A 13,766-nucleotide genomic window follows, 5' to 3' on the forward strand; every position below is an offset into this window, starting at 1 on the left:
GCACGTTCTCCCTGTGTCTGCTTGGGTTTCCTCCGGGTGCTCCGGTTTCCTCCCACGGTCCAAAGATGTGTGGGTCAGGTGAATTGGCCATGCTAAATTGCCCGTAGTGTTAGGTAAGGGGTATATGTAGGGGTATGGGTGGGTTGCGCTTCGGCGGGTCGGTGTGGACTTGTTGGGCCGAAGGGCCTGTTTCCACACTGTAAGTCTAATCTAATCTAATCTAATCTAATCACTCCTAAGTCCCTCTGCTTAAACAGATGCTCAGTCTTCTCCCCATTAGCAATTCAGCTGGAACAATCCTTGTAGTTACATGAGGATTAGTCCAATAAGCAAATAGGTATTGTGATTGTTTGATATCGAGTGAAGCTGTAGGCTGTTTCTTTAAGTCTGCCTTCAAAGTTTGGACTGTTCTTTATGCCCAACCTTTGGACGATGGATGGTGTGGAGCTGTCCATATATGCCACATGCTAGTTAACTAAAGGAAATACTCAAATTGCATGCTGGCAAATGATGGCCTGTTGTCTGTGACAAGCTTTTCGGGGAGCCCATGTATTGTAAAAGATGCTTGTAGCTTTTCTATCATCTTCCCTTTGAGTGGGTATCCACAATAACCAAGAACATTGAGCCCGTGAGAAGGCTCACATAGTTTACATGTAACCTTGTTCAGGTTTTACCTGGCTATTCCCATAAATGTAGTGGAGCTGTTGGCAGCAATTTTTAATCTTGTTGATACTGTGGGCACTGCCCCAGCAATGCAGCTATGTCAGCATCTAATCTTGGCCAACAGACGTAACTGCTTGCCAACGTTTTCATTTTGGAGTTCAGTCAGTATCTGCTGGTGACCTTTGCGGGGGAAAATCATTATTGTTCCCATAATAAAATGTCATCCTCTACGCTGATCTGGTCTCACCAATTCCAGAAAGGTTTCAGTTCTGGTTGTGATGGCTCTTTGTTTCCCCCATTATCACCGGCTGTTTTAGTTTTTCCAGGACCTGATCTTTTGTGTCCACAGTCTGATATTGTCAGTGGTGACTAGAAAGGTGTTCAGAAAGTTTAAAACCAGAATGGACTGTTCCAGTGGCAGCATCTCTAGTGGTGTTTCTGCCAGTGGGAGGCGGCTCAAGGCATTCGCATTTGCTACTTGGCCTCCCAGATAGTGTTTAGCTCAGTGTGGTGCTGGAAAAGCACAGCAGGTACGCACTTAGAATGAAAGCCCTCTGCTAAATTTGATCTGAAGCTATGGGCATCATTGCCCTGTCTTCTTTGAGTAGCACTAGCAGGGGTTTGTAGTCTGTTACTGTTACAAATTTACATCCGTAAAGGTGTAGGTGGAACCTTCACACACTTAATATGCTGCCAAACCTTCTTTCTTAATCTGGGTGTGTTTGTGCTCTGCATCAGCCAAAGCATGGCAAGCATATACTATTGGGTTTTCCTCTTCGGTGGACCATCTGTGAACCAACACTACTCTGATAGTGTACGGCGAGGCATTGTATGTCAGTACCAGATTTTGCTTGGGATCACAGTGTGCCAATACCTTAATCAATGATACCTGTTTCTTCACCACACTGAAGGCTACATCTTGGCCTTGAGACCATTTCAAGGTTGACTTTCTCAATAGCAGATTGAGAAATAGCAAAGCCTGCCAGAATGCAGGGCAGGTTACATATGACTTTACTGTAATAATTCACCAATCCAAAGAAAGACCCAAGCTCCAGTACAATTGTGGAAGAAGGGGCACCTTTGATTGCCCTCCTTTTATTTTCTAATGTGTGTAACCTGGTCTTGTCAATTCTGTAGCCCCAGTAGGTCACTTGAAGTGCCTGGAACACACATTTTTTCCCACTAAGAAATACACACTCTTGGAGAATTGTTTAAGGAGTATGTCCAAGTTCTCCAAGTGTTCTTTATTGGTCTTCCCTGTTATTAGCATCATCTCAAATTGGTGACTTAGGGTAGATCATGTAAAAAGTTCTCCATCATCTGCTGAAAAATAGCACAGGCTAATGGTACCCCAAATGGCTATTTTGTATATTGGTACAAACTTTTATGGGTATTAGATTAGATTAGATTACTTTTAGATTAGATTACTTACAGTGTGGAAACAGGCCCTTCGGCCCAACAAGTCCACACCGACCCGCCAAAGCGCAACCCACCCATACCCCTACATTTACCCCTTACCTAACACTACGGGCAATTTAGCATGGCCAATTCACCTGACCTGCACATCTTTGGACTGTGGGAGAAAACCGGAGCACCCGGAGTAAACCCACGTAGACACGGGGAGAACGTGCAAACTCCACACAGTCTGTCGCCTGAGTCAGGAATTGAACCCGGGTCTCAGGCACTGTGAGGCAGCACTGCTAACCACTATGTCACCGTGCCGCCCATTAATTGTAGCATTCTTTAGGAAATCCTCATCTAACCACAATTGAAGGTACACATGGCTCATGGGCAGCTTCATGAAAACAGCCCTCCTGCCATTTTGCTTGTAAGTCCTCTTTGCAAGGGATTAGGTATTTGTCCAGGTGCAAAAAGCAGTTTACTGTTTGGCAAAGGCGAAGTGACTCATTGGCTTTACAATCAATACACCTGGTGCTGTCAATTCCTGAACCATACTGGTTTGAGGATTCCTTTGCTTTCCACCTGACTGATTACTGCCTGATAAGGCAAACGGCATTAGATGGGCATGGCAGAATTGTGGAGCTGCTTCCTGATCAAGATGCAGGGTGGCCTTGGTTCCTCTGATAGTCCCTAGATCTTTTGCATAGATCTGAGTCCATCCATTCTGTTTTCAATAGCTTAGATGTTTGCCAGGAATATTCTTGAGGTTGGGGTGGTGGTGGTGGCGGTGGCATGAAACCGCATAGTTGCTCTCATCTGTCAGCTTCTGATGCTCCATGGAGGAAAGCCAGAGTTTATTCAGCCTCTCTTTATGCTGAGAGCGGCCAATCATGGCAACATCCTTGTAAATCTTTTCTGCACTCTCTCAAGTTTAACAACATCCTCCCATAGAAGGGTGACCAGAATTGAACTCACTGTTCTAAAGGTGACCTCACCAATGTCCTGTACAGCCATAAACATGACATCTCAAGTCCAACACTCAATGTTCTGACCAGTGAAGACAGTCGTACCAGAAGTCATCTTCACCACCCTGTCTGCCTGTGACTCAACTTGCAATTTGGAATGAGAAATTTTAATGCTGTCAAGAGCCCCCAGTTCATTATGAACTCAACCAAGCCCCCTCAAAATGTACTAAGAAGATGACCTAAACATTAACTTTTCCTTATTTTAATCGCAAGAGTATGATGTTGTCTTCCAGATCCAAATAAGTTATTGAATTTAAGCAAACCTTGACTTTAAGCAAAACACACTTTATTTTCACACTATAGTTAAAGTACAAAAGAAAAAAGGCTTAACTTTAACTCTAACAGAGTGCTTAATAAAATAATATATATTGAAATAACTACACAATGGCCGGTATGCTGCCACCAACTCATCCTTTATTTACACATACCCTGTACATGGACTCTGACTAGCTAGCTCAGAGTCAGTTCTTAGAACAAGGACTCAGAGCCTCCTGTTTGTATTTTTTTAATTTTATTAAACAATACAGTTTACAAAACAGTTAACATTAACAGCTGTACACAGAGAAACAGCAATTTTACAAGGGAGAGGCAAAGCCAGGCCCCAAACCTTATCGTTCAACTAGTTTTCAGGGAAATGAGGACAAACCTCAAATTCCACTTTCAGTCATTACAAAACAGTAACAGTAACAAATGCATACAAGACAATCTAATTAGATTTTAAAAAAGTGCATAGAATACAGACCCCACCCCCACCACCAAGCAAACCACGCTTCCCTCCCATCTTCCGGCCATTCTAAGGCAGCCCGCCCCTACGCCTCTTCCAGCTCTCGATCCGCCACATGCCCCTTCTGACTCTTGGTCCGCCCTACACACCTTCTAGCCACCTCTAGGACAGCCTGTCCTGATTACCCCTTCTCAGGACAACAGTGCTCAGGAAAGCCTACCCACCTTCCAGCTGACTCCTGTTTATATATTTTTATTTTATTAAACAGTACAGTTTACACAACAGTTCACGTTAACTGCTATACACGGAGAAACAGCAATTTTACAAGGGAGATGAGTAGCAAAACCAGGGCCAAAATCCTACCGTTTCACCAGTTTTCAGGGAAATGAGGACAAACCTCAAATCCCATTTTCAGTCATCACAAAACAGTAACAATTACATACAGGACAGTCCAGTTAGATAAGAAACAGTGCATAGAATACAGACACCACCCCCCTCCCCACTCCTCCCCCCCTCCTCCAGCAACCCAGCAAGCCACTTATCCCTCCCACTTTCCGGCCACTCTAAGGCAATCCACCCCTTTGCCCTTCTGGCTCCCGGTCCGCCACATGCCCCTTCTGGCTCTTGATCCGCTCTGACACATGTTCGGCCATCTATCGGACAGCCCGTCCTGATTACCCCTTCTCTGTATGACAATGTTTAGAATGGCCTGCCCACCTTCCGGCTAACTGCAGTTTATCTTTTTGTAGTTGCAGGCTGTTCAGAAGTCTCCCCTCCCCTCTCGTTCTCAACACAAAAGTGAAGAGTCCTTCACTTTCACTGATCCAGCTCTTAAAATAAGCAAAACGTCTGACACTCCTGTTTTTTTTCTTTTTTTTCTGCTCTTCATCTCAACACAGAAAAGTGGAGAGTCTTTCACTCTCACTGATCCAGCTTCCTCAAAGCCAGCTCTCTGAGTGTACAGAACCTCCTGTTTGCTGAGAAGGGTTTTTCTTTTGAAGTTTGAGAAAGAATTTCTCCCAGAGGAAGTCATTCAAATTTGGCAATTTGAGGAAATGACTCCTGTTTATTTTTCTTTTTCAGAGGGGGAATAAGCGAGATAGATTTTTTTTTTCTCTCTTTTTCTTTTAGGAAGAAGGGAAACACCCGAGTGGCCAGTGACAAGCAGTGCCCTTCACATCAAAGGGCAATGCTGTGTGATGGTCCCTGTTTATTTTTTTTTATTTTTTTTCCCCCAGCACCCATGGTTTGTGTGTGCAGGTGTGAGACACAGTGAAAGACACAAAGTGCATGAATCCTTATTCAATTTCCACCTTCACATCAAAGGGCAATGCTGTGTGATCGAACAGTGAAGAGGAAGGCAGGGACTAAATCAAAATAGAGTTGGAGGGGGACGACTCCTGTTTATATATTTTTTTCTTTTTTTTAATTAACCCCAACACTACCGCCTAATTGCGGTAGTGCTCATTTTCCCCAGCACCCATGGTGCGTGTGTGTGCAAGTGTGAGAAACAGTGAGAGACACAAGGTGCACGAACATTTATTCAATTTCCACCACCAGGAAGATAGGAAAACACCCGAGTGGCCTGTGACAAGCAATGCCCTTCACATCAAAGGGCTATGTGATCAAAACAGTGAAGGGAAGGGCAGGGACTAAATCAAAATAGAGTTGGAGGGGGAAATGATGCACTCCACTCCTTGTGGCGCCCACCTCTCCCTGAACAACTCCAGGGTGTTTGTAGACACCGCATGCTCCTTCTCCAAGGACATCCGGGCCCTAACGTAACCACGGAAGAGGGGCAGGCAGTTGGCCCTAACGACCCCCCTCCACGGCCTGTTGCCTGGACCTGTTTATGGCCAGTTTGGCCAGGCCCAGGAGCAGACCCAACGACTCTTGTTTATTTTTTTTTCTATTTTTTATCTTTTTTTCTCTTTTATTAGTGCTTATTTTTTTCCCCATCACCCATGGTATGTGTGTGTCCAGGTGTGAGACACAGTGAGAGACACAAAGTGCATAAATCTTTATTCAATTTCCACCACCAGGAAAATAGGAAAACACCCGAGTGGCCAGTGACAAGCACTGCCCTTCATATCAAAGGGCAATGCTGTGTGAATCTCTTGGTTATTTTTTTATCTTTTTTTTCTTTTTTATCCAAAGGGCAATGCTTCTCCTGGTTATATATATATTTTTTTCCCTCTTTAACCCCCACACTACCACCTAACTGCGGTAGTGCTTATTTACCCCAGCACCCATGGTGTGTGTGTGCAGGTGTGAGACACAGTGAGAGACAAGGTGTACAAATCTTTATTCAATTTCCACCACCAGGAAAAGTAGGAAAACACCCGAATGGCCAGTGACAAGCAGTGCCCTTCACATCAAAGGGCAATGCTGCGTGAAAACTCCTGTTTTTTTTACTTCTTTTTTTATCAAAGGGCAATGCTGAATCCCTGTTTATATATTTTTTTTCTTTTCTTTTTTTTGCCCTATCACACCAATGTATTTTTTATCCCCAGCACCCATGGTGTGTGTGTGCAGCTGTGAGACACAGTGAGAGACAAGGTGTACAAATCTTTATTCAATTTCCACCACCAGAAAAAGTAGGAAAACACCCGAGTGGCCTGTGACAAGCAGTGCCCTTCACATCAAAGGGCAATGCTGTGTGAACAAACAGTGAAGGGGAGGGCAGGGACTAGATCAAAATAGGGTTGGAGGGGGAAATGATGCACTCCACTCCTTGTGGCGCCCACCTCTCCCTGAACAACTCCAGGGTGTTGGTAGACACCGCATGCTCCTTCTCCAAGGACATCCGGGCCCTAACGTAACCCCGGAAGAGGGGCAGGCAGTTGGCCCTAACGACCCCCCTCCACGGCCCGTTGCCTGGACCTGTTTATGGCCAGTTTGGCCAGGCCCAGGAGCAGACCCAACGACTCTTGTTTATATATTTCAGCCTGGGTGCCCCAATTGGCCCAGGTTGACAATCCCAATCAGGGATTTCAGATTTAACGAGATCCACCTGATCAACCTTGTTACAATCACTACATGTATGTTAACTGCTACTAATAAAGAATTCCAATGTAATAATATTGCATGCCAAAGGCAAATTCAGTAAAATTAATTATGTAGCAGCAGAAAGAGTACCCCAGTTTTTATCTGTAACAGAGTGAGGAATAAGAGCTTCCATATCCAGTTTAAAGAGCCCAACAACCTCAGAAAGCTGAAACTAAAAATCCTGGTTCTGTGGAGTTTGACACCACCCATTCAGGTTGCTTCTATTGTTCCAACTTGAAAGAACCCAATTTAATTTATCGGCTTTGAGCAGACTGCTTGGTACCTCTGTCTCAACCTTTGTTCCTTTAAAAAAAAGGGACAAAATGCACCTCTTAAAGCCACTGTGTTGTCACAGTAGCCTCCTTGGTCTTGTACTCATTGCATCATTAATAGACTCCAGGATACTGTCTGTGTTATGGAGGATGGGAAAAATTTCTGGCTGTAACAGCTGCTCCTTTTTTGAGGTATTTTAGGTGCTGGAGGTGATTTCCTCGCATTCCAGCTGCAGCAATTACTGTTTTATATGCTGTTGCATTGTTTTAGAACTTTGGGGGAAAAAAAAGTCAAAACAACAGCAGTTTTAAAAGGGAGAAAAACAGACAAAGGAAGCATGTGGTGAGGTCATTGCAGGAGAGAGAGGGAGAGAACCTACACAGTTACTGCTTTTGCTGTTTGAATTCATGTATCGCTGGATATCGGAGTGCATCTGAGAAAATTAACAAACCGTGAAATTCACAACTGATCTTGGAGGAACTGTTGGGCGAAGTTCGCAGCATAGAATCAGATAAGTTCATCATTGTTTTAAGTGTGGCCTACAGATTATCTGCAGTAGTGAGTAGAGTGGGTTCTCTCTTGATTGTATGTTTTTGGAGATATGTCTCTTGATTAAACTTAAAATATAAGCCATAAATATGAAGTTAACCTGGGTTAGTGTATGCAGAGGAATAAGACGGTGTTATTTTCTGGGTCTGTAGATTGTGAAGGAGCAAAAATGGCCTTTAATAGAGTGATATGTACTTCTTGTCAGATATGGGAGTTTAAAGAGGGTTTAAGGGTTATTGCAGATTATATCTGTCATAAATGCTGTTGGCTGCGAATCTGATCAGATCAAATGGATTGGTTGGAGAGAAAGTTAGAAATAATGAGGAATTTGCAACAGCAACAGTATGTGATGGACGGCAGTTATAGGAAGACAGGAAAGTCTCAAATACAGTCACATAGATGGGTTAACTCCAGGAAAGGTAAGAGATGTAGGCAGCTAGTGCAGGAGTTTTTTTGTGGATATACCCATTTCGAACAGGTATGCTGTTTTGGAAAATGTAGGAGGTGATGGATTCTCTGGGGAACATAGAATGAACAGCCAAGTTTCTGGTGTTGAGACTGGCTCTAATGCAACGAGGGCTACGCCGGGGTCCAAGAGATCAATTGTGTTCGGGTACGGTCTAGTCTGAGGTACAGTCAGACGTTTCTGTGGCCAGCAGTGAGAAAGGAGAATGGTGTATTGCTTCCTTGGTGCCAGGATCAAGAATGTCTCAGAAAGGGTGTAGAATGTTCTCACGGGGGAGAGGGGCCAGCAAGAGGTCATTCTCCACATTGGAACCAATGACATAGGAAGGGAAAAGGTTGACATTCTGAAGGGAGATTACAGAGAGTTAGGCAGAAATTTAAAAAGGAGGTCTTTGAGAGTAGTAATATCTGGATTACTCCCGGTTCTATGAGCTAGTGAGGGCAAGAATAAGAGGTTAGAGCAGATGAATGCATGACTAAGGAGCTGGTGTGTGGGAGAAGGATTCATATTTTTCGATCATTGAAATCTCTTTTGGGGTAGAAGCGACCTGTACAAGAAGGACGGATTGCACCAAAGTTGTAAGGGAACTAATATACTGACAGGGAAATTTGCTCGAGCTGCTCTGGTGGACTTAAACTAGTAAGGTTGGGGGGTGGGACTCAGGGAGATAGTGAGGAAAGAGATCAATCTGAGACTGGTACAGTTGAGATCAATAGCGAGTCAAACAGTCGGGGCAGCAGGGACAAGGTAGGACTAATAAATTGAACTGCATTTATTTCAATGCAAGGGGCCTAACAGGGATGGCAGATGAACTCAGGGCATGGTTAGGAACATGGGACTGGGATATCATAGCAATTACAAAAGTATGGCTCAGGGATGGGCAGCTTAATGTTCCATGGTACAAATGCTACAGGAGGGATAGAAGGGGAGGCAAGAGAGGAGGGGTGTGGCATTTTTGATAAGGAATAGCATTACAGCTGTGCTGAGTGGGGATATTCCCGGAATACATCCAGGGAAGTTATTTGGGTGGAATTGAGAAATAAGAAAGGGATGATCACCTTATTGGGATTGTATTATAGACCTCCTAATAGAGAGAAATTGAGAAACAACTTGTAAGGAGATCTCAGCTATCTTAATGATAGGGTGGTTATGGTAGGGGATTTTAACTTTCCAATCACAGACTGGGACTGCCATAGTGTTAAAGGTTTAGATGGAGAGGAACTTGTTAAGTGTGTACAAGACAATTTTCTGATTCAGTGTGTGGATGTACCTACTAGAGAAGGTGCAAAACTTGACCTACTCTTGGAAAATAAGGCAGAGCAGGTGACTGAGATGTCAGTGGGGGAGCACTTAGGGGCCAGCAACCATAATTCTATGAGATTTAAAATAACGATGGAAAAGGATAGTTCTAAATTGGAGAAAGGCCAATTTTGATGGTATGAGGCAAGAACTTTCTACAGCTGCTTTGGGGCAGATGTTCACAGGTAAAAGGACGGCTGGAAAATGGGAAGCCTTCAGAAATGAGATAACAAGAATCCAGAGAAAGTATATTCCTGTCAGGGTGAACGGAAGGGCTGGTAGGTATAGGAAATGCTGGATGACTAAAGAAATTGAGGATTTGGTTAAGAAAAAGAAGGAAGCATATGTAAGGTATAGACAGCAGAGATCGAGTGAATCTTTAGAAGAGTATAAAGGAAGTAGGAGTATACTTAAGAGGGAAATCAGGAGGGCAAAAAGGCTACATGAAATAACTTTAGCAAATAGAATTAAGGAGAATCCAAAGAGTTTTTACAAATACATAAAGAACAAAAGGGTAACTAGGGAGAGAGTAGGACCCCTTTAAGGTCAGCAAGGCAACCTCTGCGTGAAGCTGCAGAAAATAGGGGAAACACTAAATGAGTATTTTGCATCAGTATTTACTGTGGAAAAGGATATGGAAGATATAGACTGTAGGGAAATAGATGGTGACATCTTGCAAAATGTCCATATTACAGAGGAGGAAGTGGTGGATGTCTTGAAATGGGTAAAGGTGGATAAATCCCCAGGATCTGATCAGGTGTAGACTAGAACTCTGTGGGGAGCTAGAAAAGTGATTGCTGTAACTCTTGCTGAGATATTTGTATCATCAATAGTCACAGGTGAGCAGCTGGAAGCTGAAAGTTGGACAAGCCAGGGAACTATAGACTAGTGAGCCTAACATCAGTGGTGGGCAGGTTGTTGGAGGGAATCCCAAGGGACAGGATGTACATGTATTTGGAGGACTGATTAGGGATAGTCAACATGGCTTTGTGCGTGGGAAATCATGTCTCACAAACTTGGTTGAGTTTTTTTGAGGAAGTAACAAAGAGGATTGATGAGGGAAGAGCAGTAGATGTGATCTATATGGACTTCAGTAAGGCATTCGACAAGGTTCCCCATGGGACACTGATTCGCAAGGTTAGATCTCACAGAATACAGGGAGAATTAGCCATTTGGATACAGAACTGGCTCAAAGGTAGAAGGCAGAGGGTGGTGGTGGAGGGTTGTTTTTCAGACTGGAGGCCTCTGACCAGTGGTGCTGGGTCCTCTACTTTTTGTCATTTACATAAATGATTTGGATGTGGGCATAAGAGGTATAGTTAGTAAGTTTGCAGATGACATCAAAATTGGAGGTGTAGTGGATAGTAAAGAGGGTTACCTCAGATTACAACAGAATCTTGACCAGATGAGCCAATGGGTTGAGAAGTGGCAGATGGAGTTTAATTCAGATAAATGCGAGGTGCTGCATTTTGGGAAAGCAAATCTTAGCAGGACTTATACACTTAATGGTAAGGTCTTCCTGACCTCTCCGCCCCACCCCCACTCAGGCCTATCACCCTCACCTTAACCTCCTTCCACCTATTGCATTTCCAACGCCCCTCCCCCAAGTCCCTCCTCCAAACCTTTTATCTTAGCCTGCATAAATATTTATGGCACACTCTCCTCATTCCTGAAGAAGGGATCATGCCCGAAACGTCGAATCTCCTGCTCCTTGGATGCTGCCTGACCTGCTGCGCTTTTCCAGCAACACATTTTCAGCTCTGATCTCCAGCATCTGCAGTCCTCACTTTCTCCTATAGTCTTTTGTTCTATCTAGTATAACAGTACCTGTTGTGGCTTTTCTTGATTTGGGGATACAGCTTAAAAGTAAAGCTGTTTAGGACTGAGATGAGAAATTATTTTTACTGAGAGGCTTGTGAAGATTTTGGAATTCTCCATCGCAGAAGACTGTAGAAGCTCAGTCTCTTCATATATTTAAAGTAGTGATTACTAATCATTTATTATGGTCGTGTAAAAGGTTACAGCAGTAGTGTATGTAAAAGACATTGAAGTGTTTGATCAGCGGTGATCAAATTAAACAGAAGAGCAGACTAGATAAACTGAATGTCTTTTGTTTCTATGTCCCTATATAAAACAGGTTGAATTATTTGTGAACTTAATACTTTGCTCTTATATTTTCCTGTGTCCATCACTGAGTTCTATTCCTTTTGCCACACTCCACTTCCCACATCCTTCACCCTAATGTCCACAATTGCTTCTGTATGCCACTGATCAATTAAGGATGAAACTGCACTAAACATCATAGAATCCCTGTAGGGTGGAAACAGGCGATTTGGCCCAACAAGTCCACACCGACCTTCTGAAGAGTATCTCAGCCAGACCCATCCCCCCCAATTACTCTACATTTGCCCCTGACTAATGCACCTAACCTGCAGGTCCCTGAACACTATGGGCAATTTAGCATGGCCAATTCACCTAACCTGCACATCGTTTGGATTGTGGAAGGAAACCGAAACACCTAGAGGAAACCCATACAGTCATGGCGAGAATGTGCAAACTCCACATAGAAAGTTGCCTGAGGCTGGAATTGTATGCAAACCCTGTCTTTGATACAGGAAGAAGTGGAGTGCCCTGAGACCATTCTGATGGGGGTTAGATGTGTAAAGGAATCACACGTCCATGGTAGAGAGCAAGTGGCTGGAGCCTGCGCACTGGAAATTCCGAATCTGGCGTAAAGCATCAGAAGAATCTCAAAAGTACTGAATCAATGTAGGAAATGATGAGTTCTGAGGTGCAAGAGCAGGCTGAAACAATGAGTCTGTCCAGATAGTTCTGTTTATGGATTTTCAGGAGAAAGTAGAATTGAGCTGTGTGAGGCTGGGGGACTATTAGCTTAGAGGCAGTTGGGGGGGAAGATCACCAGATGAAATGACATCAGTGATTGTAGTTGATACAATAGCCTGATGTGCCATGATGAGGTCATGATCCAGGGGAAGATAGGAGGAGGTATCTGAGAGCTGGCACTCAGCCTCTGCAGTGTATCAGTCAGTATGCCAGACTACAACGGCACCATTCTTATCGGCAGGCTTAATAACAATGTCAGGGTTGGATCTGAGCGCACTGATGTATACCTATTATTTACTCCTTACCCCCCCCCACCTCCCTCACCCTATCTTCTGCATATAAATTGACATTTTTCTAGCCACCATCAGTTTTGAGCTGAAAATGTGTTGCTGGTTAAAGCGCAGCAGGTCAGGCAGCATCCAAGGAACAGGAAATTCGACGTTTCGGGCACAAGCCCTTCATCAGGAATGAGGAAAGTGTGTCCAACAGGCTAAGATAAAAGGTAGGGAGGAGGGACTTGGGGGAGGGGTGATGGAGATGTGATAGGTGGAAGGAGGTCAAGGTGAGGGTGATAGGCCGTTTGTGTTAATGTTGATTTCACAGATGCTGCCAAAGCTGCTGAGTTTTTCTAGCAACTTCTGTTTTTGTTTCTGATTTACAGCATCCGCAGTTCTCTCGATTTTTATACATTAACAATCTGAATGAAGGAACTGAGAGCATTATTGCTAAGTTTTCAGATGGTACAAAGATAGGGAAGAGCAGGTAGAATTGAGGAAGAAGGCTATAGAACGACTTAGACATGCTTGGCAAATGGACAAAGAAGTGGCAGATGGAATACAATGTGAGAAAGTGTCATGAATTTTGGAAGGAAGAATAGAGGTGTGGACTATTTCTTAAATAGGGGTTGACTTTGGAAATCTGAAGTACAAAGGAATTTGAGAATCCTAGTACAGGATTCTCTTAAGGTTAACATTCAGGATCAGTTGGCAGTTAGGAAGGCAAATATAAAGTTGATGGTCATTTCAAGAGGCCAAAAAGCAGTGCAAAGTTGTATAGCTGAGGCTAAGACTCTGGTCAGACTGCATTTGGAATGTTGTGAGCAGTTTTGGGGCCCTCTCTGTAAGGAAAGATGTACTGTGTTGAAAAGGATTCAGAGGATCCTTTATAAGAATGTTCCTGAAGATGAAGAGTTTGTCATATGAGGAGTGGTTGAGAACTCTGCCTCTATACTCAATGGAGTTTAAAAGGATGAGGGGGAATCTGATTGAAACATATATAACACTGAGATGCCTGAATAGAGTGCATGTGGAGAAGATGTTTCCACTGGTAGGATAGACTAGGACCTGAGTGCATAATATCAGGGTGAAGGGACAACCCTTAGAACTGAGATGAGGAGGAATTTCTTCAGCCAGAAGATATGAATCTATGGAACTCATTGATGCAGAAGGCTATGGAAGCCAAGTCATTGAGTGTA

This window comes from Hemiscyllium ocellatum, chromosome 1 (assembly GCF_020745735.1).
Source record: "Hemiscyllium ocellatum isolate sHemOce1 chromosome 1, sHemOce1.pat.X.cur, whole genome shotgun sequence".
Lineage (NCBI taxonomy): Eukaryota > Metazoa > Chordata > Chondrichthyes > Orectolobiformes > Hemiscylliidae > Hemiscyllium > Hemiscyllium ocellatum.